This window comes from Haliaeetus albicilla, chromosome 19 (genome assembly GCF_947461875.1).
Source record: "Haliaeetus albicilla chromosome 19, bHalAlb1.1, whole genome shotgun sequence".
Lineage (NCBI taxonomy): Eukaryota > Metazoa > Chordata > Aves > Accipitriformes > Accipitridae > Haliaeetus > Haliaeetus albicilla.
The window spans coordinates 28,871,933-28,896,358 of NC_091501.1; the positions used below are offsets into that span (position 1 = coordinate 28,871,933).

At 39.5% G+C, this 24,426-nt stretch overlaps 1 protein-coding gene across 4 annotated transcripts in view; it reads left to right on the plus strand.

Annotated features, from left to right (window-relative positions):
• Window positions 1-458: 458 nt before the first annotated feature.
• The window catches only part of PACSIN2 (protein kinase C and casein kinase substrate in neurons 2), a 63,041-nt gene continuing 39,073 nt past the window's right edge, over window positions 459-24,426 (plus strand). For 3 of the 4 annotated variants that reach the window (XM_069806980.1, XM_069806982.1, XM_069806983.1), the window contains exon 1: window positions 459-509. The gene's annotated coding sequence lies outside the window, so the exon portion shown is untranslated. Of the gene's footprint in view, window positions 510-3,041; window positions 3,122-24,426 lie in introns of those variants that run through there. The other variant, XM_069806981.1, reaches the window with a different exon arrangement.

Consider the following 24,426-nt stretch of genomic DNA (forward strand, 5'->3'; position numbering starts at 1 on the left):
GGATCTACCGGCTCGGGCAAATTCCGCTGCGGGAAACAAAACCCTCCGCTCGCGCACGGTCCCCCCGCGGTGGAAACGGGACACGGACGCAACGTTTCTATTCGCGTCGCGCCCTGCCGCGCCGCCCTCCCTCATGAGGTGCCGAGGGGCGCGAACGGCCTCCCGCTGCCGCCGGGGGCCTCGCGCCGCCCGCCCGCCAACTACCTTTGCCCCCGCCGCCCCTTCCAGCCATCGACTAAGGAAGCGGCGTTAATTGGCAGCCGCGGAAAGCCAATTGGGCGGCGGCGGGGCGGGAGCCTGCCCTTCGCTCTCGCCCAATGGAGAGGCGGCTGGGCGTCCGCCCAATCGGAGAGGCGGGCGGAGGCGGGCGGCGCGGGGGGCGGCAGTCGGTGCGGCGGGGAGCGGAGCGGAGCGCGGAGTCTCTCGCGTTCCTCCGCGTTCTCTCGCCGTCTTGTCAGTCCCCCCCGGCGCCGGTGGGCACGGGAGACGGGCGGTTCCTGGCCCTTCAGGTGAGGGCGGCGCCGCCGTCTTGGGCTCTGCCCTCAGAGGGAGGCTTGAGGCGGAGGCCGGGGCTTCGATCCCCGGCGGAGCCTTGGGGAGGGAGGAGGGGGCGCGGGATGGCGGGCGGCGGCGGCGGGGCGGGCGGTGGGTCCAGCCGTCGCGCCCGTGCCCCGTGGCGGGGTCAGGCCGCGCGGGGCGGGGCGGGTGCCGCTCCGCTCCGCGAAGGCCCCGTCGGGTACCGGGGGGGGGGCTCGGCGCCCCCGCGGTGAGGCGGGCGGGAGCGGGGGGGCGCGGGCCGGCGAGCCCCGCGGCGGTGCGGGGCTTCGTCTCCGGCGGGCGCGGGGAAGGTGAAGCTCTCCTTGCTGGGCGGCCGGCGGGGAAGGGCAGGGCTGGGGCTTGCGAGGGATGACGACACTGGCTGCGGGGAGGCTCGGTTCCTGCAGGAGGGAAGGGCTCGCTGCGCGGGGAAGTTTAGTGGCCCACTCGGTGGTGGCGGCGGCTTTGGGTTGGGGGGGGGGAGACCTGAGGTCGAGCCGTTGGGGTTTTCCTGCCGGCTTTGCAGTCCCGGCGTCCGGGATGATGGCATGTAACGATGCCGATTCGGTGGGAGGAGGTGTTTCTCCCGCGGGGGAGAGTGAGGTTTTGAGCGGCTCACAGCCTCCCGAGCACCGGTGGTAACCCAGCTAAGTCAGGGTTCTTGGGCTTGCCATTGCCGCCTTCTCTCTTGACTTTCCCTTTTTTGGCTCGTGGAAGGAATCTTCTCGTCTCCCAGAGTGAAATGTCGGTGTGAGAGACAGAAGTCTCCTTATGCGCATCGATGCTACCTGGTTAGAGAAAGAGCGGGGTACCTACAGTGTCTGCCTGGCTCGCTGTATCCATCTTTCCCAGCTGCTTGGCTCGCTCTGGTTGTAGTGACTCAGAAGCCGATAGACTCAATCTTCTGAAGCTTCACCCTTTTGCCCTAGCAGTAAAGGAAGCCAGAAAGGTGCAAGTTACAATAGGCTGCCCTTTGTAAACTGAACGTTTGAAAACTAAATGTAATCTTTAAACGTTCAGTTCTCTTGGTAGCCATTCTTTATTAGATTAGTTAAGATCATTTAAAACAAGTACACCACTGCTCACATTTCCTGTACCTATTTCAGTAAGTTTGACCATTTGTACGTGACCCAGACTAGGGTAAAAAATGAGCCTTCAGGTGGGCTAGATGCTTTTCCTTTCTTCTGTTGCGCTCTACTATCTCATAACAGACTGCTTCAAAGGTTGCCATGAGGCTGTTTTTTCTTGCTGCAGGGGGGATTTTTCCCCTTCTGCTAACTTGGATTTAATTCCAGACTTTGTTCAACCCTTCTCTAAAGACAAAACCTCTCCACTACTTTGAAGAGGTAAAAACGTTAACAGTGCATTATTATAATAGTAGGAGTGAAGATGGCATTATGTAAATAACTGAGTTTTCATTCTGGTTTTAGTGCAACAAAAAGCTCATTCTTGTACATCTGTGAGACCAATAGAAAAACGTTGCTTCGTTGCTTTGTTGGGCAGGGGAGGGGGTGGAAGAAGACTTGTATTTCTGCCTAAATGTGAGAGGTAACTAAAACAGTTTGCCAACTATATTTCAGATGGGCAAAACTTCTTAACTGTGTTTTTAACTATTAAGGTTATTAGCACTGAGGGCTAATGTGCTTGCTCTTTCATACCTGTACCTGCCTGAAATTATATTTTGTCAAACTTGCAATTTGCCTTCAAAGATAGTAGGGTTATATTCTGCTAATTATGACTGAATGAGCTTAAACAGTAGCATGTATTAGCACACGGGGCATGTCTAATTAGCACAATGCAGCATCACTTCAGAGGTCTCTGATCATATTATGCCACAGCTTAGGTATGGTAAGCAGGAGAGGACTGCAGGTGCTACCTCGTCCTCTGTAGTGTTAGCCTTGGCATGGCTGTTCAGTGTTCAAGTGCTCCAAACTCCCCTTGGTGCATAGTTTACAGTTCTAGAGTCAGTTTCTTTGGCTCAGGGTCTGTGTGTTGTGCAGTGCCATACTAGAGTAAACATTAAAAACTGCCCTGGGGGTTAAACTGCATACCACACATCAAGCAACAATATCAGTATTAAAAGGAAGATGCATAGCACAATTGTACTTGATGATGAAATAGTTTTATTGATGGTAGATAGGCAAAACTGTTTTGGAATATTTTCTTTTACTGAGTTTTTTCTCTCATTTTGAAGGGGGTGTGCTGCAAGATGCAGTAGTTAATGTTGAGCTGACAAATTAGATGGCATTTGTGATTGCTGGGCTTGATGTTAGCTGTATGTGTCTTTGTGGATGGTCTGTTAGCTGTATGTGTCTTTGTGGATGGTCTGTTAGCTGTATGTGTCTTTGTGGATGGTCTTAAGTGTTCTTTAACTTTTTTTAATTGTCATAGTTTTATGAGAGCGTTTCTAAATTCCACAAGTCATCTCTGTAACAAAAACTTCATTTTACTTTGTAGTGTATATTTAACTGTATTCTTCTGATTTTTCTTTTTTATTCCTTTAGTATTTGAAATACCATTATAGTAACATGGCTTTCTAACTGTGCAGTGATATTCCGGGCACCATTTTGATCTATGAATGTTTGTAAGTAATACTCTCAGAAAATACCTAGATTATATATTTTTCTAATGGGTAGATGTCTGCTTTCTTTTGTTGTATTGGGTTCTGAAAATCAGTTTTGTGAACCTGTTATTTTTACCAGGTAACATGTTTGGATGACTTAGTCTTAGGCATGAGAAGTTTTGTTCTCATCGTCTGTTTATGCAGCATAATAGTACCTTTTCCTTCTCTAGAGCTGAGCGAGCTACTTGCTTAAAGATGTCCTTATGTCGATTCTGTACTTCCCTGATTGTGGTTAAAATGAGCCTGAAGGTTACTGTGACTCGAATTGGCAGCCTGTAAATGCAGGACAAGAGACTTCTGTGCTTGTCACAGGAATGCCAAAGGATAAAATGCTTAGCAGTGCTGCTAGTCAATAATTGCCTGTGCTTCTATGAATCTATGGGAATAATACAAACTAGCTAAAAGGTAGCTTTCTGCTTCCAAGATGGTGCATGGTTTTCTCAATATGGGAGTAGCAGGTTCTGGAAAAAGTTGCATCTTCTCATACAATGAGCCAGGAGAATGGTGGATGCAGATTGAAGGGGTTTTTAATAGATCTGTTTAAACATGCATGTAAACTAATACATTGGAGTAGTGTTTTGTTGCTTCTTGGGATCTTTGCTTTTTAAAATAAATTCTAAGATTTAGTGACTTACTCATTGCCTGAGACCTGGAATGAAGTCTCTAATGCTTGAATTGAAGACTAGTCTATGAGGTGAACAGCTTTTTGTAACATAGGATTAAATTCAAATTCTGTCTTAATCCATAAACCTTCAAGAAGTGGTGGTGTTCCTTTCAACTAAACCTAGTTACTGATTTTTGGCTTGACTTAATACAATGATGAATTGTTCTCAGAACGTGAAAAAGAAGAAAGCAGGAAATAAGTGATGTAACTGTACTAAGATAAACTGAGCTAAGTATTCTGAGTCTGTGGTTGAATAGAATGGTGTACTTAATATGAACATTACCTGGCTAGTCGGCTCACTGGGGTTGGGAAGAATAACCTGAAGTCGATAGTAAAAAGGCTGTTGTATCCCAGGGCTGATTTCCAGTATACAGTCATAGTCAAATTTGTCACAAGACTTGAATGTCATTCCTCTATGTGCTATCCTGCAAGGTACCTTGCTTGAGGGAAGGGAACAGTCAAAATTTCTCTAATGATGTTGGTCTAGAATCTGCCTTGATGTGTGCTCCTTGGAGTGTGAGTGATTCTGCTTGAGCCACTGTGAACTGGTGCGCATTGGTAGAGTCCTGTGAATCTTGGTGGACAGGATGTGTCAATATTTGAGAAGCTACCCAGCCCTACATGGTAAATAGGGATAGAGCTAGCATGGATATTGTAACACTGCACAGTAATGAGCTCTGGAGCAAAAAGAAAATGTTTCTAAGACTTCAAGTGATGTGGTTTGGTTCAACTTTTTAGAATATGCAAATATTTAAAAAATCTTCTGGTTTACCCAACATATTGTAAATATTTTGACAGTGTTGGAAACCTGTATCTCGCATTGGGGTTTTTTGAGCCAATGCATGTTACTAATCCTTTTTGCTTGTGTAGGACTCTGCTTTAAGTTAAGAATTAATTCCAAGGCATCTACAGACCAAAATAACAATATAACAGCAACAATGGCAATGATGAGAACAGTCTGTTAAATAATATTATCAAACATTTGTTTCAAACAGTTTTACTGAAACCAAAAAGGCTGGATTTTATGTAATCTCTTGACATAAATTTACAGATGCAACATAGTAGATCCCCTGAGAATGGGTACCATGCAGGTTTTAAGTGACACAGTGAACTTGGAGGAGTTCACAGTTATGTGTTTTAAATATCTTCTCATGCCTGTTGTGACTTATGTATCACAGAATCATGATGTACTTGCAAACTCTTAGCTTTTGATTATAAAGTAGTGGGTTGTTTACTAGTATTAACACTGGATGACTGTGGTGTTCCTGTAATCTTTGTTGTGAAGTGTCTTTTTACAGAAGGGTGATATTCTTTCTGCCTTATTGTGTCTTTGTACACGAGTAGCACAAATAGGACTCGTAAGTCTGATTTTTATGTATGATAATAAGTTAATCTCCCCCACGTATCAGGCTGATGCATTGCCAGCTGGTGACTGTAACAACAAAAAGTGTGTATTGACTGAGTTCTGAAAGGACTAGCAGAGTTCTCGTACCTGGCATCTCAAACTCTGCTTTCTGAGCATAGCCAAGGGTTCTGGATTCCAATACCAACTTGCACAGACCTTCTTACTTAGCATAGTAATGGTAGGTGAATATTGAGAACAAATAAACTTCTTATTTCAACAGCAGATGCACAGCCATATTTCGCTGTTCTTTTAAGCCTATGTGTTTTGTTTTTCTTTAATTGCTGACTTAATATGTCAAATGAAGGGCGCAGGGTGAATATGCTTAATGTGTCCTTCTTCAAAGGGGTAATGTGAAGTACAGATTTCGATAAATGATCTGCCGTGAGTCATAGGACAAACAGGACATCTTTTTAGTTTGACTTATGCCTCTGATCCTCTCCCTCAGTAGAGGCTTTCTTGGCAAATTGACAGATACCTGGATCACTGCTGAGTGGAACAACACTGCTTTCTTGTCAGGAGAAATGATAAATTTATAACAAACAGGTCTAGGTATGTTAAAGCAACTCTTTGTATTTAATGGAACCACATGTATACAACATCAACTTGTAGGCATGCTTACTTCCACAGTCCTTGAATAACATTTTTAAAAGCCTTTTTTTCCAAAGGCTTCAGGCTCTCTCTGTCCCTTAATTGTTACAGAAAAAAGCTTCAAAACTTTTTTTTTTGTCATTTACCTGAAATAATCTAACAATCTAAGTAATTAATATCTGTTCAGCATACAGTTGTGCTTAACTTGAAGGAGCCATTGAATAACTTGGTTAAGCTCTAGGATGAACTTAACCAAAGAGAATTATTCCTAAGTTCTTGCTGGGTTGAGGTGATGGTTCCATTCCAAAATGTGAGCCCTCTGGTTTACATGTGAGAACTGAAACTGGATAACCATTTCCTTTAAACAACTTTTCTTTAGTTTTTGTTTGTTAGGAGAGAACTTCCTATAAAGAACGCCATCAGTCTTATATAATTCAAATACAGTGAGAAATAAATTGACTGGTTAGCTTTTCCTCTTTTGAGCAATTAAATTTCTTAGAAACTCTTATGCCCACAGCTGGGAGTATTGCCATCTCATTGATTATTTGTATTGGTCCACTATTATGGTAGGCCACTAGTTGTTGGTTTACACCAAGGTGAGTGTATTTTACTGCCATTCTGCTTTCTACTAGCAGTTTTTTTGGCCCAGGGAACTTTTAGGACTGCAAGTCATTCTTGCTTTGAGTTGAGGTTTTTCTCATCTTTGACAGCTGGTTCAACCGAATGTAGGAACAACCAGCACATATGGATAAGGTATGATCAGTCAATAACCTGTGATTCATAGTGTCACTTCCTAAAGCAAACTTTCATGCTGTCTTAAGCGAACAGAGTCCTAAATGGAAAGGTAAGTGAAAACAAGTTGTATACTGTTACTGTATCGTTGATGGCCTGTGGTGGGTTGAACCTGGCTGGACACCAGGTGTCCCCCAAAGCTGCTCTATCACTCTCTTTTCCTCAACTGGACAGAGGAGAGAAAATACCACAAAAGGCTCGTGGGTCAAGATAAGGACAGGGAGAGATCACTTGCCAATTGCCATCACGGGCAAAACAGACTTAACTTGGGGAAATTAGATTAATTTATTGTCAATCAAATCAGAGTAGGATAATAAGAACTAAACCCAAATCTTAAAACACCTTCCCCCCACCCCTCCCTTCTTCCCGGGCACAACTTCACTCCCGAATTCTCTATGTCCTCTGCAGTGGCACAGCGGGATGGGGAATGGGGGTTGGGGTCGGTTCATCGCACATTGTCTCTGCCGCTTCATCCTCCTCAGGGGGAGGACTCCTCACTCCTCTCCTGCTCCAGCGTGGGGTCCCTCCCATGGGAGACAGTCCTCCATGAACTTCTCCAACGTGGGTCCTTCCCACAGACTGCAGTTCTTCACAACCTGCTCCAACGTGGGTCCCTTCCATGGGCTGCAGTCCTTCAGACACAGACTGCTCCAGCGTGGGTCCCCCGCAGGCTCACAAGTCGTGCCAGAAAACCTGCTCCGTGGGCTCCTCTCTCCACAGATCTGCAGATCCTGCCAGGAGCCTGCTCCAGCGTGGGGTTCCCACGGGGTCACAGCCTCCTTCGGGCACCCACCTGCTCTGGTGTGGGGTCCTCCCCGGGCTGCAGGTGGAGATCTGCTCCACCATGGACCTCCCTGGGCTGCAGGGGGACAGCCTGCCTCACCACAGTCTTCCTCACCACGGGCTGCAGGGGAATCTCTGCTCCAGCACCCGCAGCACCTTCCCCCCCCTCCTTCACTGACCTGGGGGTCTGCAGGGTTGTTTCTCTCACATATTCTCACTCCTCTTTCCCAGCTGCTGTTGTGCAGCAGGGTTTCCCCCCCCCCCCTTAAATCTGTTATCCCAGAGGCACTACCTTGGTTGCTGATGATCTTGGCCTTGGCCAGTGGCGGGTCCGTCTTGGAGCCAGCTGGCATTGGCTCTGTCAGACATGGGGGAAGCTTCTAGCAGCCACCCCTGCAGCCCCCCTCTACCAAAACCTTGCCACGCAAGCCCAATACATGGCCTAACAATGAATTTGATGGCAGTTGTGTTATACTGGAAGTTAGGCCTTTTGGTTTGATACATGCAATGATTTGATGCATTTTTTTTTAAGATGTTTTAATGAGATGTACCCCACTCATGTAGTGTGCAGGATAAGTAAACTTATTTGCAAATTTAGAATTAACTTCCTATTCTTCTGTTTGTTCCTTATCTTCTTTTCTTGCAATTTTGGATATATCCTCAGGAGCATGTTTTGGAAATAGCTTAAATGGATAGGCACTTTTAAATCTGTGGATCGTGCATTGACATTCTATAGACATCTAAAGAGATGATCTTTTGCATAAACAGATTTTAATTGCTGCTGCTCTTAAAATGTTAAAGTAGTTTGATTATACAGTTGCTAATAGTACACAGTACAAATGCAAAAGAACGGTTAATAGATTTTAATCCAGGAAGGAACCATTTGTTTTTAAACCATCTGGTTTTATCTGAAAAAGACAAGCCATAGGACTTCTGTGAATGAATCCCTGTTGGAATTTGATATAGCCACAAAGAAAGCTTCCCACTTAGATAGAATGGATGTAGAGCCCACCGCAACCCTGTTAGTTTCCCAGTTGGCTAATTAGTCCTGCTGTCTGAAATGGGGTACTCTCTCTGATGTATAGTCAGATAATACATCCTTCTAGCTGCCTACCTCACAGCATTTTGTTTATATCCTACAATTCATTGAGCACATTCAATTGAGTATTCCTCTCCATTTCAGAATTCTCCCAACTTTATGCCTAAAATATTAGGCCATCTTTATGAGATAGGAAAATTAAACTTTGTCTTGGTACAGCCCAATGTGACTTCCAAATTAGTGTCTTTAGCTTGTGCTCATTTCAGCAAACAATCCAAACAGGTTTATCAGCACTGGATTCTCTGTTATTTACTGTTTCCTCAGGCTTTTTCTTAAATTGGCTGTGCAGTAGATCAGTCATGATTCCTGATCTTTTTTGAGGTCACTGATAATAATGGTAAATAGCTTAACAGTAATTCATTGGACACATCCTGCTTCGTAATATTTCTTGACTCTGTATTTTGAGAGCTTAAAATAAATGTAATTTCAGACTAAGCTTGTATCATTCTGTATCTTAATCTGAATACCTTGTTGATAGCAAGTTGAATGCTGTGTTGAAACTTATTGTTGTCAGTATAATCATTATCACTCAGGATGGTGACCTCATACAAAGAGGATGCTGTTAAGAAGTTGGTTATATTGATTTTTCTTTTTACTTATGTAATAATAATTATCAACTTGTTATACTCAAGTGGAATCGTATTTGTTCCATTTTGATTGACTTGTCTTTACTAAACTAACCATGTCCCCTTTAAAATGCTTGTGTGATATCAGTTTTTCCCTAGTCTTCTGGAACTTCCCCATTATTCAGAATTTCTTAAAAGTTCATGACTTACAGCCTCCCAAATGATATTTTAAAATTCTTGAACAAAAGCTAATTTGAACATGCTTGTTTGGACTCCTAAGCTCTCTTGTTTTCCAATTTGAGGGCTAATAATCATATCACTCAGATGTGATTATTTGTCAGCATTCATAGATCCTCTGCCTCTATAACTACATTAAAATGTTAATACCTTATGGATGATAGCATTGTTGCTAAGGTTGTTATATAATAAAAGAGCTTTAAGTCTATTTGAGGTCTACCACTACAAGTATTTCAGTGTTCTTTCTGCTTTCATCATTGCTAGCTTTTGTTACATTTGTTACTGTGAATTTCTCCTCTTTTTCACTGAATGTATAGCTATTTCTGTAATTACTTTGTTTTCTTCTTCTACTGTGGCTTTGGAGACAGCTATTAAAAAATCCTGTCTGACTCCCTGTGATTCTTGTGTGATAAAGTAATGCTATTTTATCAGATTGCCAAATCTGATTGCCAACTGAGTCTTCTCAGTTGAAGCTGGAAATGGTCTGAGTCAGCTCAGGACTGGTATGCAGGTAGTCACTTCTTTTAGTTCTGTCATCCATTCTCTTTTGAGGGACGGTATACATGGAGTTCCTTCATGTTGGATGCAATGTGCTCCTTGAGTTAGGGCATTGTGACCTATAACGCATGTTAAATTCCATGCCAATTTTAGAATTGAGAAAGTGAAACATGGAACATATGTCAGTGGGACCACAGGGGCCCATGGTAATGCGGCATTCTCCTTCACACCGCAGCTCACTGCAGAAGGACCTGGCTGTGCTGTGTTGTTCAGCATGTTTTAGTGGTCTCTGGCAGATACCTGTTAGTGGCCGTGTCGTGCATGAGCTATTGGAAGACGTTTTAGAACATCTGTGGAGTGTTAGTGCTCTTTAAAGTTGTCGGTAATCCAAATGAGTAATGAATATTATTGCACTGTCACCACTCCCTTCTTGACCACTTAATCCTCTCTACCTACATTATAACGACTTACAAACTGTTCAGTCGTGACTTGTACAGTGAAGCTTCAGTGATATTAAATGGCCTTGATTTATGTTCCCAAATGCAAAAATCTAATTTCTTGTATGCCTACCACTTAAACATAAAAAACCGACAATACCTTTTTGCCTGTCTTTCAGGGTCTCAGACTTTCTGAAGAGTATCTTTTGTGTTGTTTGTGTACTTGCTTATTCCTTTTGTTAGCATAACATCTTGTAACTCATTAAACTAGCTCAGAAGCTTGTTGCCACTTCTACTCACGGTGATAAGGCAAGTAACTTCAAAACCAGTGACAGTCTGTGTTGCTACTAAAACAGCAAATCAGGTTCTTTCGCTGGTTCCCAGCTATTTGTTCTTGCTAGGTGCTCTGTGTTGGCTCTATGTATGAGGCTGTGCTGTGACCAGACTTGGTTCCCTGCTCCAGCAAGAAACTTTTTTTTTTTTCTTTTCTCCAGAGTAATTTTCAGCTGGGTAAAGCTTAGCACCTGGCTTCCCAAATAGAATCAGCATATGTATGAGTCAGAAGGAGTGACTGGGGGTGTGGGAGAAGACCAGATCAATCTTTGTCAGTGGAACAAATTTATACTGTAATAAAGTAATCAGGCTAGGTATTGAGATGAGCAGTACAGTGAATAATTTCTATAAAGTTGAGCTATAAAGTGAATGTTGGATGTAAACAAGACTTTGTATAAGTGCTTTTATAATCCCATGTATGCCAAAGGTGGTCAGGATGTAATAAAGTAAGGAAAACGAAACAGCGTTGCTCATCCTACCAGCTGAATCTGTGCTACATGAGCTGCTGAAATACAGCTGAGAGATTTTAACACTTACTGCCTAGAGACTGTACCCTTAAACTATTTATAGTTAAGGCAATTGAAGATGCGCTTCAACTTAGTTTCTTTATTTTTACCAGTTTTGAATGCATAGGTGAACAGGTAATATGTATCAAATGATCTCGAATTTATAAATTTAAAGGTAAACTTGCTGTTCTTTTCTTGAATTTTTGCTTAAAATATTTTAATGTGGAAGGACCAGAAGACGGAATTGAAATACTTTTTGAAGTTGAACAAGTTCCAAGTAGAAAGGAGCTAAAAATCTTTGGCTTTTGACTTCTGGAATACTCACTTATAAGTAACTTAGATGTTTCTAATGTGTAATGCTGATATATATTCTTATGTAATGAAATTCACTTTTTAAAAATAAATATAGTATGCTAAATAACTTTTTGAAACTCCTAGCAGAAGATTTAAATTAATCTATTAACACTTTATTGTTAAACCAGGTGTTGAAGAGCTAGCTTTGAATTCCAACTCAATATTTAATTTCCAAAATTGCGTCAATCTTGCGGAATCAAGGGGTTTTTTTAGAATGTTAGTTGGTTTTGGTTTTTTTAACAGGGTAATATCTAGGTATACACAAAGACCATGCCAGCTCTCATTTCCTAGACTGGAAAAACTGCTTCCCTACTTTATTGTAACCTCTCTGTGTTTTTGTTTTGTTCTTTTTTCTTTTCTCTCACAAAAATAATTGAATAGAATTAGTTAGATCCTCCTGTTACTTTTGTTTTATGATACTGCCCAGTCTGCTTTCTTGGCTGTTCTCAGCAAAGTGCTGTTCCACCTGATGATTTTTTTTTGAAGCAGGTGCACAGATTGGCTAGCAGAGAATATCTTTCCGAGCAAGCAGGCTGAAAGTATTGCAGGACACTTTGTGCTTTTCTTTTTTTAATTGTTCTATGCACTGGGAAAGGTGAAAGTTTATTCACTAGATATCATTGTACATTCATTGAGGTAGGACCAAATCTGTTATTTATGTTTCTAAACACAAAATCAAGGAGATTAAAGGACAATCAATATAGTTTTAAAGGCTCTGTAGGTGAACCTTAAAATTGATTTGAAATAAGATTTGATCTTAAAATTGGTTTGAATTTGGATAAGAAATCCTTTGTCTAAAGTAGCATATAAGCAGCTGCTTCAGCTTTGGCTTGTAGTATCCCTGTATCAGAGAACAATATGTGGGTCTGGTCTGTATCTAATTACTGTATTTTTAGCACTTGGTGTAGATCAGGGTATTGCATAGTTTCTGGTAGAATGTAAATCCTCTGAGTTATATGGGTATCACGAGTAAAATCTGTGCTGTGCAATTTTAATCATTGTCAAGTCAGTAACAAGCAGTTCAGTAACTGATACATATGAATAGATAAAAGAAATATACATGAATTCTGGATTTATTTAGGTTATGCAAGACAACTTATAGCTTCTTTGCTTTAGACTTTGATCAGTCTAATAAAATATGATGTAGTCTCACTTTCTCCAAAGATCCAGTTAGCTGGGGTATTTTACTAGCCCTGTAGAGAAACTAAAACTGCAATTGGAGATCTTTGATATTTCTGCCCTTTTTCCCTCCTCCCCTTTCTTGCAAAAGAGGCTAGATAGGAAGCACCTTTGCTTCTACATATTATTAGGTATTGCAGAAACACTTTCCTTTGTGTAATTAAGGACAAACTGTGCTAAAATTAGCACATAATGCCTACCAATGTATTGCAGAACAAAATGACTAGTGTTACAGTATAATTTTAGCAGTTTTTATGCTGCTTCCAAGAGATCTTACTGCACAGCAAGGAAATATGGAAAGAGTTGAACAGGTTTTGATGTTTTCAAGTATATCTAAAGATACTTTCATTGTGCGCATCTTATGTATTTTTTGTGTTTGCAGTGTTTGTTTCACTTTTTCATACATATGGATAAAATGCTACATTTTTTGAATGAATAATACTGTCCCATTATCATAGTTTTTTGAGATTTTTTTGTTGAGTTGTGAATTATTTTAGTAGTTCAACTGTGAAGTTTATAAAGTTTCTATGAGATTTTTAATTTTCAGGGATGTGTAAAGTATCTAATTTGGCTAGCATACTCACTGGAATGCAATTTGTTAGGTAGGAAAAATACTGTGAAAAGCTGTTGTACAAATTGGCTCTTTAAAGCTGAAGATTTTATAAACATGCTTCTTAAAAAATATGGTTTGAATTTGTTAAGGAAAAATATATCGCATGAAACTTTCAATTTTTATTGCAGTGAATGGTTAGAGGACAAAGTTATGTAATCTCATGTCATAAAAAAAGCTTTTATAAAAATCTTCTGAAACACTCTTATAATGCAATAGCAATTGACTTGGGCAGTGTTTAGCCCTGCAAATGGGGAGAAATATGCAATGTAAAACTTACAGCTATTGTTAAATTGCTTTGGCACTGTTGTGATGGCTCTTCCAGTTCTGGGGGTTTTTTTTGTGGTGTGGTTTGGTTGTTGATTGTTTTGTTTGGGTTTTTCTGTATTGGACAATTGATGTGGGGCTTCTGATGGTTTGGGGGATATGTGTGTGAATGAGGTTGTCATTGACTTCCTCCCCCATTTTAAGTACTGTTAAGACTGTATCCATTAATTACAAATAGCCTAAAATTTCTGAACAGAGAGCACTACCCCATACTAGTTGAGGGTTAGTTGCTGCCTGTCCTATTAATTTATGTAATAAATAAGAGGATGCGTGTGTCTGAATTTGTTTTAAAATTAATTACAGTCCTCCAGGAATCTCTGCATTGTTCTTCAGAGTATGGGTCTATCTTCCAGAATGAATTAAATTTGAGCTACTTTCTCTAGTTACGCAGCTGTGTTGGCTTATGAGAATTATTGGAATGTGCAAAGAATAGCATATTGCACCTAGGCATGTACATCAGAGTCAGCATGCATGTTTAAATTTGGACTACTGTGAAAAATCTCAATCTGGTTATAGTATCTGCCCTAAAAGAGGAAGGAATGCAAGTCATGTCTTCCATGTATTTCACCATCGCCCAATTTCAAGTGCTTAACTGCTTTATGTAGCTGTGAATACTAAAAGGGATGCTGGAAATCTAACTACGTAAGCTTAAAAAGACATTTTAAACTCTTGTTTCTCAGTTGGCTAACTTTTATGAATGTTTTTCTGTTATAAGAAAAAAATCATCATCTTGGGTGAAAGACAAGTACAAGTAGGGATTTGGCATACATATGTCAAATGCATAAAATGGCAATAGAACAACTTAAAGCTTTGTCTAAAGCTAGCCTACTGAAACCTAAATATTGAAGCAAGTGAGAAGTTACCTACTTGAAAATCCACTGAACAATTTGTTATTGGATTTCTTCTGATTTTGTCTACAGTTGAAAACTTGGTATAGAATTACTGCTTATCTGGGTTAAGCTGAATGAATTCAGATGGTAACTTGCATCCAGACCTGAAGTTGTTGAATAAATTCTTGGAACATTACTCTTGAAATACCCTAACTAGGGGATTGTAAAAGATGAGTGTAGAGATTTTAAGAATTTGGATAAGCTTTCAGTGTTTTATCTTATCGGCAAAAGTGCTGGATTTGTACTTGTCTATCTTGGACCATGAGCCAGAAGTTTTTTGCATAGCTAAAAGAACCCTTTCTATAGCATTGTATTCCAATTTACTTTGTGTCAGTGACATTACTAAGACTTTTTTTTCCTTCTTTTTTCTGATCCTTCTTACATTGGTGCTAGCTTCTGTTGACTTTCACCTTTCACAGACACTAGAAAATGGACAGTTGTGTTGTATTTTGATTTATCTCTGTCAATTGGAACCATGTGGAGTTAGTAAAACTAATTTCAGTGTTAATTTTGCTAGAACTTAGTCAAAGCTGTGAGTCGGCACTAAACCTGTTCAAATGGCCTTTGATGCTGCACTATTTTTACGTTGAAAAGGCTATCTTTAGAAACTTCTTTATTTGATGAATATTGTAGGCATATAGTTCATATAATCTCATACGAGCAACGAGGGAGAACTTAGAAAAACCCTTAGGACTCTTCTGGTATCACATAACACTTCTTATGCTGCAATTCTAAATTGTTCCAGTTAGTACCAGGCATTGTTATTCAAAGCCTCAGAATGAAGACCAACAGATTTGTGCCAACTACTGTTGCTTCTTTTACAAAAAGCTCCCAAATCTAAACTACAGGTGGATGCTATATTCTAAGAAAATGTTGGCTAGACTTAGGCTGGTTTGATGTCATTAGAATTCTTCAATTTGTGTGAAAATAAGAATAAACACGTAAAAATTTCTGAAAGAATAGTTGCCTTCCTTTGTAAGGAGTTTTTGGTGCTAGTGGTAGAAATGCAAGACTGAAATAATTTGAGTTCAGAGTTTTATCTTTTTTTGGGAATGTAGTTGGGCATTGATCATTATTGAGTCTCTTCACATTCTTGTGATTTGCATTGAGAATTCTAATATTGGATTGCCTATGGTCTCAAAGCAGCATTAAGACCAAGATCAGCTAATTTAATGTTTAATAGTTGTGTGAGGGTAATATGAGATAATGCAAATACTGCGGGGGAGGGGAGTAATAAAGAGGACAAACCTCATGCCAATGGATGTTACAGTAAAAGGATATTCACATGATAAGAAACAGATAGTTATACCAGGATGTAACAAGCCCAGGACAAAGACTATTTTGTTGAATACGTGTGTACCAAATGAGTGTTCTTTCAAGATGTTAGTTGTGTATTTCCAATTTACATTATGCAAAGTGGACCATAATGGAAATCCTATATCATTACATGAATTAGGTATAGCTTAAATTTTCTGTGTTGTAGCAGAAGAATGTTATGTTACCATGAATTTTTTCTTAAGGTATTGGAATTCGTAGTTAAAAGGATTAGTTAATGGCTTTGCAAGATTCAGTTGTGTAGCCTTCTCCTTTAGCATAAGGAAAAAAGAAAAATCTACTACAATTGTGTGCAGGAGGTAAACAAGCAAATGAAATGTAACTGGTTGTGAGAATGGTGCTCTTGTGATTGTGATCTAGTTCTTGTCTTTTAGAAGTTGAATGATTGAAGATGTCTTGTGAATTGATAGATACCATAGATACTGTCCCCATCACTGGAGGTTTTCAAGATGCGACTGGACAGGGTTCTACATAATCTCTTCTAGGCTCCGTTTTCCATGAAAGGTTGGACTAGATGATCTTTAGAGGCCCCTTCCAACCTGGGCTTTTCTGTGATTCTGTGATCATTAGAAATTGAAAAATACTCAGTTGAAGTATTTCTTATGGGATCTGATTACTTGTAGCAAAGTGTGGCTATTGAACATTCTTCTGAAGACCTACTTGACGTATTGAGTAGTCCACCCTCATCAACTCCACGGACTTGATCTTGTTTTCAGGATCCCTGTGACCTTCACTATAATACTCATCTTTTGCCATTCTAATCAATTATTGCATTGACTTCCCATAAAATCTAGTGTTAAAAATGTGAATAGATCTTACCTTTATTTTCTGAGAGGCTGAAAGGAAAGGGATTTCTTTCCTGTTGCAAACAAAGTCTGGTAGACTGTCCTCTGTCACAGTTAACTAGCTCATTGATTGTCTGAGTTAAATGGAGCAAAATGTTTCCAATGCTAAAGTGTTACAAGTCTGTGAAGGGATTAATAAACATTAGCTTTCTTTGTTTTCAAACTGGAATTATGGCTACAGGCTTTTTAAGATAGTATGGCAAATGTGAACTAGGTAATAAAACTGTTTCTTTCCCTGTGAAACATACTGAATATTCAAATTATTTGTAGCAGTTATGGGGGGAAAAAGGTAGGCAATTTGTTTGAAGGTGTTAGAATTGGACATAATTTCATTTTCAGTTTCATAAATTGCAAGGTACAGAATAAGTACACATTGTCTAAGGAATCAGCTTAAGGTTATTGAGCTCTTGAATACTCTAGCACACTTTACTAATGCTGGTTTTTTAGATGTGGTAAAATACAATTGAGTTTTAAGTATAATACCTGTTTTTCTGGGTGGCTCTGCATCAGATACACAGATATTCTGCTTCAGTGAAGCAGCTGCTATTTTATCTTTCAGATATGGACAGTTGTACCAGTTCTTTTGGTATAAACTGAATTTCAAGTTTAACAGAAATATTAGTATTCCTACTCCTGTTGTGATGATAGCCCCCTTGTTACAAAAGGGAAGGAAGAAACTTTGCTACAGGAGTATGTATGTGTGGACGCTTCGGATAGTTGTACCAGAGGTTAATAATACTCAATGGCAAGAAAAACCTTACAGCTAGACTCATCTCTTTCATGCTTTTAGGGTTGTTTTTTTTTTTAATTGTACATATGTCTGAAACACTTCTTTGCATGCTCTGAAATAACCTTAGTAAATCAAAATATACATCCCCAAAGTATAATTGTAAAATATATTTGAAATTACTTTTGTTCTTTTGAGTTCTTTGTAGCCTTAAGCTTAGGAGTGTGTTGGGTTTGGCTGGGATAGAGTTCATTTTCTTCATGCTGGTATGGTATTCTGTTTTGGATTTGTGCTGAAAACAGTGTTGATAATACAGAGATGTTTTAGTTACAGCTGAGCAGTGCTTACATAGAGTCAAGGCCTTTTCTGCTTCTCAGCCCACCCCACCAGTGAGTAGGCTGGAGGGGCACAACAAGTTGGAAGGGGACAGAGCTGGGACAGCTGACCCAAACTGGCCAAAGGAATATTCCATACCGTGTGATGTCATGCTCAGTATATAAAGCTGGGGGAAGAAGAAAGGGGGAAGTTCAGAGTTATGGTGTTTTGTCTTCCCAAGTAACTGTTATGCGTGATGGAGCCCTGCTTTCCTGGAGATGGCTGAACGCCTGCCTGCTGATGGGAACTGGTGAATGAAATCCTTGTTTTCCTTTGCTTGCATGCCCGGCATTTGCTTTACCTATTAACCTATTCTTATCTCAACCCATGAGTTTTACTTTTTTTCCTGATTCTCTCCCTCATCCTACTGGGTGGGGGGAAGTGAGTGAGCAGCTGCATGGTTCTTAGTTGCTGGCTGGGGTTAAACCATGACCGTACTTTTTGGTGTCCCTGGATGGGGCTCGAAGGGTTTGCGATAACAACAGATTTGATTGGAACGTGCTAGATCAAATTTATAGCTGTTATTGCTGTTCAGCTTTTAATTGGCAGGCTCCTGTGCTTGCCATGGGGCTTGCTTCCCTTACTGTATATTAGAGTCTGGTGCTCATTAGTGGCTGCTTTTTGCTTTCACTGTTTGCTGTACTGCTTATCGTCGCCAGTACAAGGAGTAAGGACAGTTGATCGCTCTTTAAAACAGTGGTCTGAGACTTGGCTTGATTGCGTGAAGGTTACTTGTGATGATGACTCTTTAGCTATTGAGCTGTCTCAATTAAAAACAAATGTTACTGAGATAATACCTGTAGTTACTGGAGGGATTCTCTTAGTGGGTTAGAGAAACTTCTGGCCTTCCCAAAAAAGCTTACACTGAATAACTTAGAGTTACTATGGGTACTTTTTATTACTAGAGCTGACATTACCTTTACGGGTGTAGTTGGGCTTTTATCAGTCTAAAGCCTCCTGGATTTGGTATGCTTTGCTATTTGGGCAGATCACAGTTTGCCTCTGATTTATGCTAGGAACTAAAGGGAGAATGCCTTGCCCCTCCAGTAAAGCCATTGTATTTTGAAGTCATGAAAATTGAAAAATGGTGTGCAGAAACAAGAAATGAAGAGGTTTTAGGAGACTTTCTAGATGCAGGCTTACTTTTTCTAATGTTGTTTTTATCAGATGATTACATTAAGGCTTTTAAGTCTTCAGAACCAGAAGTGGAAAATGCCTGTACGTAAGTTTCACAGGTGTTCTCAGCTGAAAAGTTCTTGACTTGACCTGTGACATTAAAGAGTATGATTTTGAAAAAGATCATTATATGTTACTTGTAAATATTAATTTGTAATATATTTTGTATATCAGTTTTTGTCACACTTTCTTCATTGCCTTTATTTGTCTAAGCTTTTTTCTGCGGTATTTTACAATCTTACATACCTCTTTTGTTCTTCCCACTACCATATGGTAAAGACAGTTAAATGTGAAGTTTATTATTCATTGAGTAAGCACATGGCTTGGTTTTCTTATTCTTGGGCAATATTTGGTCAAATAGAAATCTTATTTTCAGTGATGCCTTTAAGGCATTTCTGCATAATTGAAGCTTTCAACTTGCAGCTGTTTCAGCTGCTGAACCATTCAATCTTTTTCTTTTTTGATCCCTTTGCTGCTCAACCTCTTAACTGACGAGCCATATGGAGATACAGCTTTCTAACCGTAGTCATATGTAGACAGGTGACTCATTTCAGTAACCACAGACTATTCTAGAACACTGGCTGAGATATTAGTGCGACCAGTGACACGGAGCCCTGCCTTTATAGTGTCATGGTGCAGTTCTGTCTATATGTCATTGTCCCCCACCCCCCCTACCTGGAAATAAACAGGGTGTTACCATCCTAGCTGTCAGCTCGAATGCAGTGCATTCAAATCCTGGAAGACAAATTCAGCACTTCACAGGGAAATATGGTGTGTTATCTTTTCAGACATTCAAGCTGAATTCACAAGCACAAGATTGCTAGCTAGTTAGTAAAATCTTGAGTTGAAGGGGGACTCTGGTAGCACCTTTTGTAAGATTGCTGAAAATTACCAATGTGTTAAACATAGCTTTAGGCTAATGGCACAAAAACTCTGTAGTACGGAGCAGAATTATTACCCGTTCCTAGCTGTTTTTATATGTGTGTGCATATAAGCCATATATATATGGTTTATACACAAAGTACATTTTAGAAATCTGGCTTAAGCCATTCCTTTTGAGTGTGTGCAAGTTTGGTATTTTGATTCCAGAATGATTTTATTCCATGATACTAGCCTTTTCTATTCTGATTACTTCATGTTACTATGCATCATGCAAAAATAAAAATTGAATTCTATTTTAATTTAAAATGGGATGTTGCATTTGAATGTAATGACTCCAGACTTTCTGGAGTCTAATGTTATACAGTTTTTCAGTTTGATTACAATGTGTAGAATGATTTACAGTAAACTAAATAGCTTATGAAATTTGATCACTTTATTCTGAAGCTATTTGTGCCTGCTATTTCTCAACTGTTATGACTATCATACTGCTAGCTTGTGAGTGTAGAGGTTACTGTCATTGAATTTAGATTAAGTTAGTTCATAAAGCAAAAAAGGTGTATAATTCTACCTTTAGCAGCAATTGATTCTGTTTTTGAGAATCATTGTGGAACTATTTAAAATGCTGAAGTTACTCAGCAGCATGTATGACAAGAAAAGTTGTGTATTATGTGCTTTTACTAAGACTTTGCTTCAACAGTTTGATCCACTGGATCTGGACCATATATATTTGAAAAAGTAGTCTTGCATACTTGAATTTTCATCACTACTGTTTCTCAGACTCCAATCTTGAGAGAGCACTAAATTGAACTTTGTATTATTTACCTCTCTCCTTTCTGTCTTTTAATTGTTGCTGAGATGCAGGTTAAAGGCTGCTGTTTAAATGCTCCATAGTCAGTGATGGCACAGCCTTATTAAATCGAAAAAACACAATGGTAATCGCAACTGTAAGAACTGGTAGCTAATGGGGCCTCTTGTCCCAGTTTCCTTGAACTTAAGTCCAATTTAGATTGTAGAGTAGATGGCTGACCTACTTGTACTTCAGTCAAGCATTAATTGAAAATAGCATAAAAAGCTTTCCTTTTCCTGAAAAGCAGGAGAAGGGCAGAAAAGACTAGTCCTTCTGAGATTAGTTGACCAAATTAAGCATTCATTTCACATTGTTGCATTTAGAGATTGTACATTTGAGTGATTTGTGTGTTTGAGAGCTATATAAGGTCAAGTAATGTGTAACCAGATCTCCGAAAATCATAAGGAGGACTGGCTACTCCGTTGTGTTCGTTGTTTTTTTTTTCCTAAACCCTTAATAAGATTACTGAAACCCTGAGAACCAAAGAAAAACTTCCACCTTTTTTGCCTAACCTTGATCTCATATGCCTGTTGTAAAGCAGCACCTTGTTTTACACACTGAAAACTTTAGATTTTCGGTTGCATTAGGGTTAAAGTAGGTTTGAGTGTACTGTATGTGACTATAAAAAAACCCGAAAACCCACCACACACACACAAAAATTTAACTTCTAGCTTAGCTTGTCAAATCATGTGTACAAGGAAGGCCATAAAATGAGATCTGTGACCTTAATATTTGAGTGATACTTCCAGGTAGCTTAGAGTTTAGTACATGGTAAAGAGCCAGTTTGTTACACTTATTTAAAAGAAAAATTAAGTGGGTTTAGGGAATATTTAATTTTACTAGGTCAGCAGCCCATGTTGTGCAGATTACTAAATGGTAAGTAAAGGTCTTCTGTCCTTGTTGCAGTAATTACCATTTCAGGACCAGAAAATTAAATTGACTAGAAACATGAGAAGTCCTGGCTAAAGTTTACCTCAGATTGACTGAGCTGAAAATCTGTTTAAATGGAATTTGAGGGTTTTTTTCAGTGGCCATGTTAATGAAACTAAATATTAAGCAACCTTCTCCCCCACCTTAACACAAGCAAACAATTTAAATGCTCCTAACTGTTCTTTAGAAGCTGGATTCAGTTTGCCTTAAAATCTGAATTAATCTTATTTAGTCTGAAATATGAAATACTGTCACATGGTCTTTTGTACTGTTACAGGATAGCATTGATTTTGAAACACTTGAACAGATCTTTTACTGTTGATGAAAGAACAATTGGTTATTTAACTTACGGGAAAGGATAGTCGAGGCTAAGTGTGCCTGTTTTCTTTCTACATTTATGAATTGCATTCTGCAGAGGTCTATAAATTCTTTGTCAGTTCCAGAAATTACACTGTTGAAGTGATGTATAAAGTTATCTGGCAGTGATCACAGCTGGAAAGGTTGCTTTTAAGTTGTAAGGCTATCTTCATTATTAATTTTTACATTGGTAATGTTGTCCCCAAATACGAAATTACTCTTGAGTGTATCTTGAGAATTGAGGAATGTTGCATGATGGTTTGACCCGCTTTTTGTCAGCAGGGCTAGTGAGGGGATAATGGCTGCAGAAAGAATTGGTAATAATTGAAGCTACTGTTTAGAGCTGTTTCACAGCGCTGAACTAGAGCTGACATGGGGTGGTTATTTCATTTCTGCTTTAGCAAGGGTCCTAGAGTACAGTTCTTTACTATCTTACGCTGGTCCCTTGAACAAAAAGCTATACTTGAAAAACATTTCTGATGTTATAGGATATTTCTGGTACTGTCTGTGTGTTGAGTCCTAGAAAGCTGGTGGTTTTGTCTAGTAGAGAATAATCTGTTCAGCCTCAAGGAGTTCTGTGTGGAAACATGATGCCTCTGCACTGTTTTAAATTAAGTATAATATGAGTGCATTGTGGTCTGAGAAAATGAGTTATTTTACTAGGTCTGGGAGTATCTTCCTCTATCATCTTCAGTAACGCCCTTCTGAGACACTATATATGAAGGCCTGTTTTTGTTTGTGCTTTCCCTTACCTTCACCGTGGTAAGAAAACCATTACTTCCCATTTTCCTTTTTTCTTGATTTTACTTACATCTCAAAAAAGTGACAGGATAATTAACTAATACTTGAAGAGTGCACAGGTTTGTCTAGGTCCACCCGTGCCACTAGTTTCCCCTGCCCCAGTCAGTCTTACTAGTTTCTACCAACCATAATCATCTGTATCTCCCTAAGAATAACAGAGGGTAGAATATGCTGACATGTTGTTAGTGCACATTTTTACAGTTTCTAACAGTGTGTTAGTCTTTGGAAACAAATACCCGTTAGAGACAAATCTCAGGGCTAGATTTGGTTCAAATGAGGTCTCTGAATTGGTTCTCTCCTGAAGTGAAGAGCAGTAGGTCCTTAATGTAACCTTCAGATTCAGGAAGACTGGCTTGCTTCACCTTAATTTAAGGGTTTAGATATGCTTCTATTCAATGCACGTCAGTATTTAATTAATATTACAGCCCCATACTTCCTGAGATGGAAAATACGGCTTTTGACTGTGAAACACCAAAACAACACAGCTGCTTCCCAAGTGACACATCTGCAAAATGTGCCTACATGTTTCACTGAGGTATTTAAAAACACTCTTCTCCACCAAAGCCAGTTGTATCATTAAAAGTACCTTACTTTTGCATGGGCCACCTGTGGTCTTTCCTAAAAATTATAGTAAACCTGAATACTCAAATTCATGGCTATACAGATCCATTAGAAATGTGTGTGACTGAAAACCCTGTGTTGGTTTGAGTGCTGCAGTGTGTGTGGGGGGGGAAATTACCTTAGCTTGAGTTACAAGGTTTTCATCAGCCCACAGGAAATTATGAAGTATGCTTTGATGAGAGAATTCTGTTTGTGGAAATGGAGGTCAGGCAAAGCCGTGCAAGTACTGCAGCTATACATGCACTTTTGTTGCTGAACTCTGTGTTTGGAAAAAATGCAAGTGAATTAAGGCATGTCTTTTAAGGTAAGTATTTTGCAAACAGTATATGGAATGACTTGCCAAACAACTCTCATAGTTGCTTTTTCCCTACCAAAAGTTTACTATCTGTGTCATAGCTGATAAAGTATTTTTGGCCAAGTGAATGTGATATTTTGCAATGTTTGTTTGCTTGTAAGAGTGTGTTTGATCACGTTTGAAATGGTGGTTCTGGGCTCAGTCTGCTGTCTAAAACACACATCTCTTTCTAGAATGGTTATTGTATTACTTTTTAATTATGTAATTCTGTGGGATTTTCTATTTTCAAGTATAGCAGTGTTAATTTTTTGTGGTACTTGCGTGGTCAGAGAAGTACCATGGTACCTTTTATCTTCAGAAAGTCTTGATGTCTGAGGCAGTGCTTCCTGTAATGTTCTATTTTGCATCTTAATTATGTGCCATTTTAGAACAGTTGTATACATGTCACTTTTCTCTGCAGCTACTTTCAGTGCAGCTATAAATGCTGTTTCATGTTTTCTCTGCTGGGGAATACATCAGTACTACTCCTCTGCACTATTCTTCTTTTTGCACTGTTGTAAAATTCTACTTAAAGTAAATATTAAGCATGTATGCTTTAGGTATTTGCCTTAAGATTTTGCTAAAATAAGTTTTCATTATGAATGCATATAACTAGCCATCTAATTCCACTAACTAAAGATTTATTTATTTATTTTTAAAGTATCTGGGCACTTTAAAGATTTCTTGTTAACTAAATGCTAACCAAGTCTAATTTGCAAGTTGAATGCATGTGGTCTTGTGCCCCCTTCTTGCTTCTTTGAAACAAAC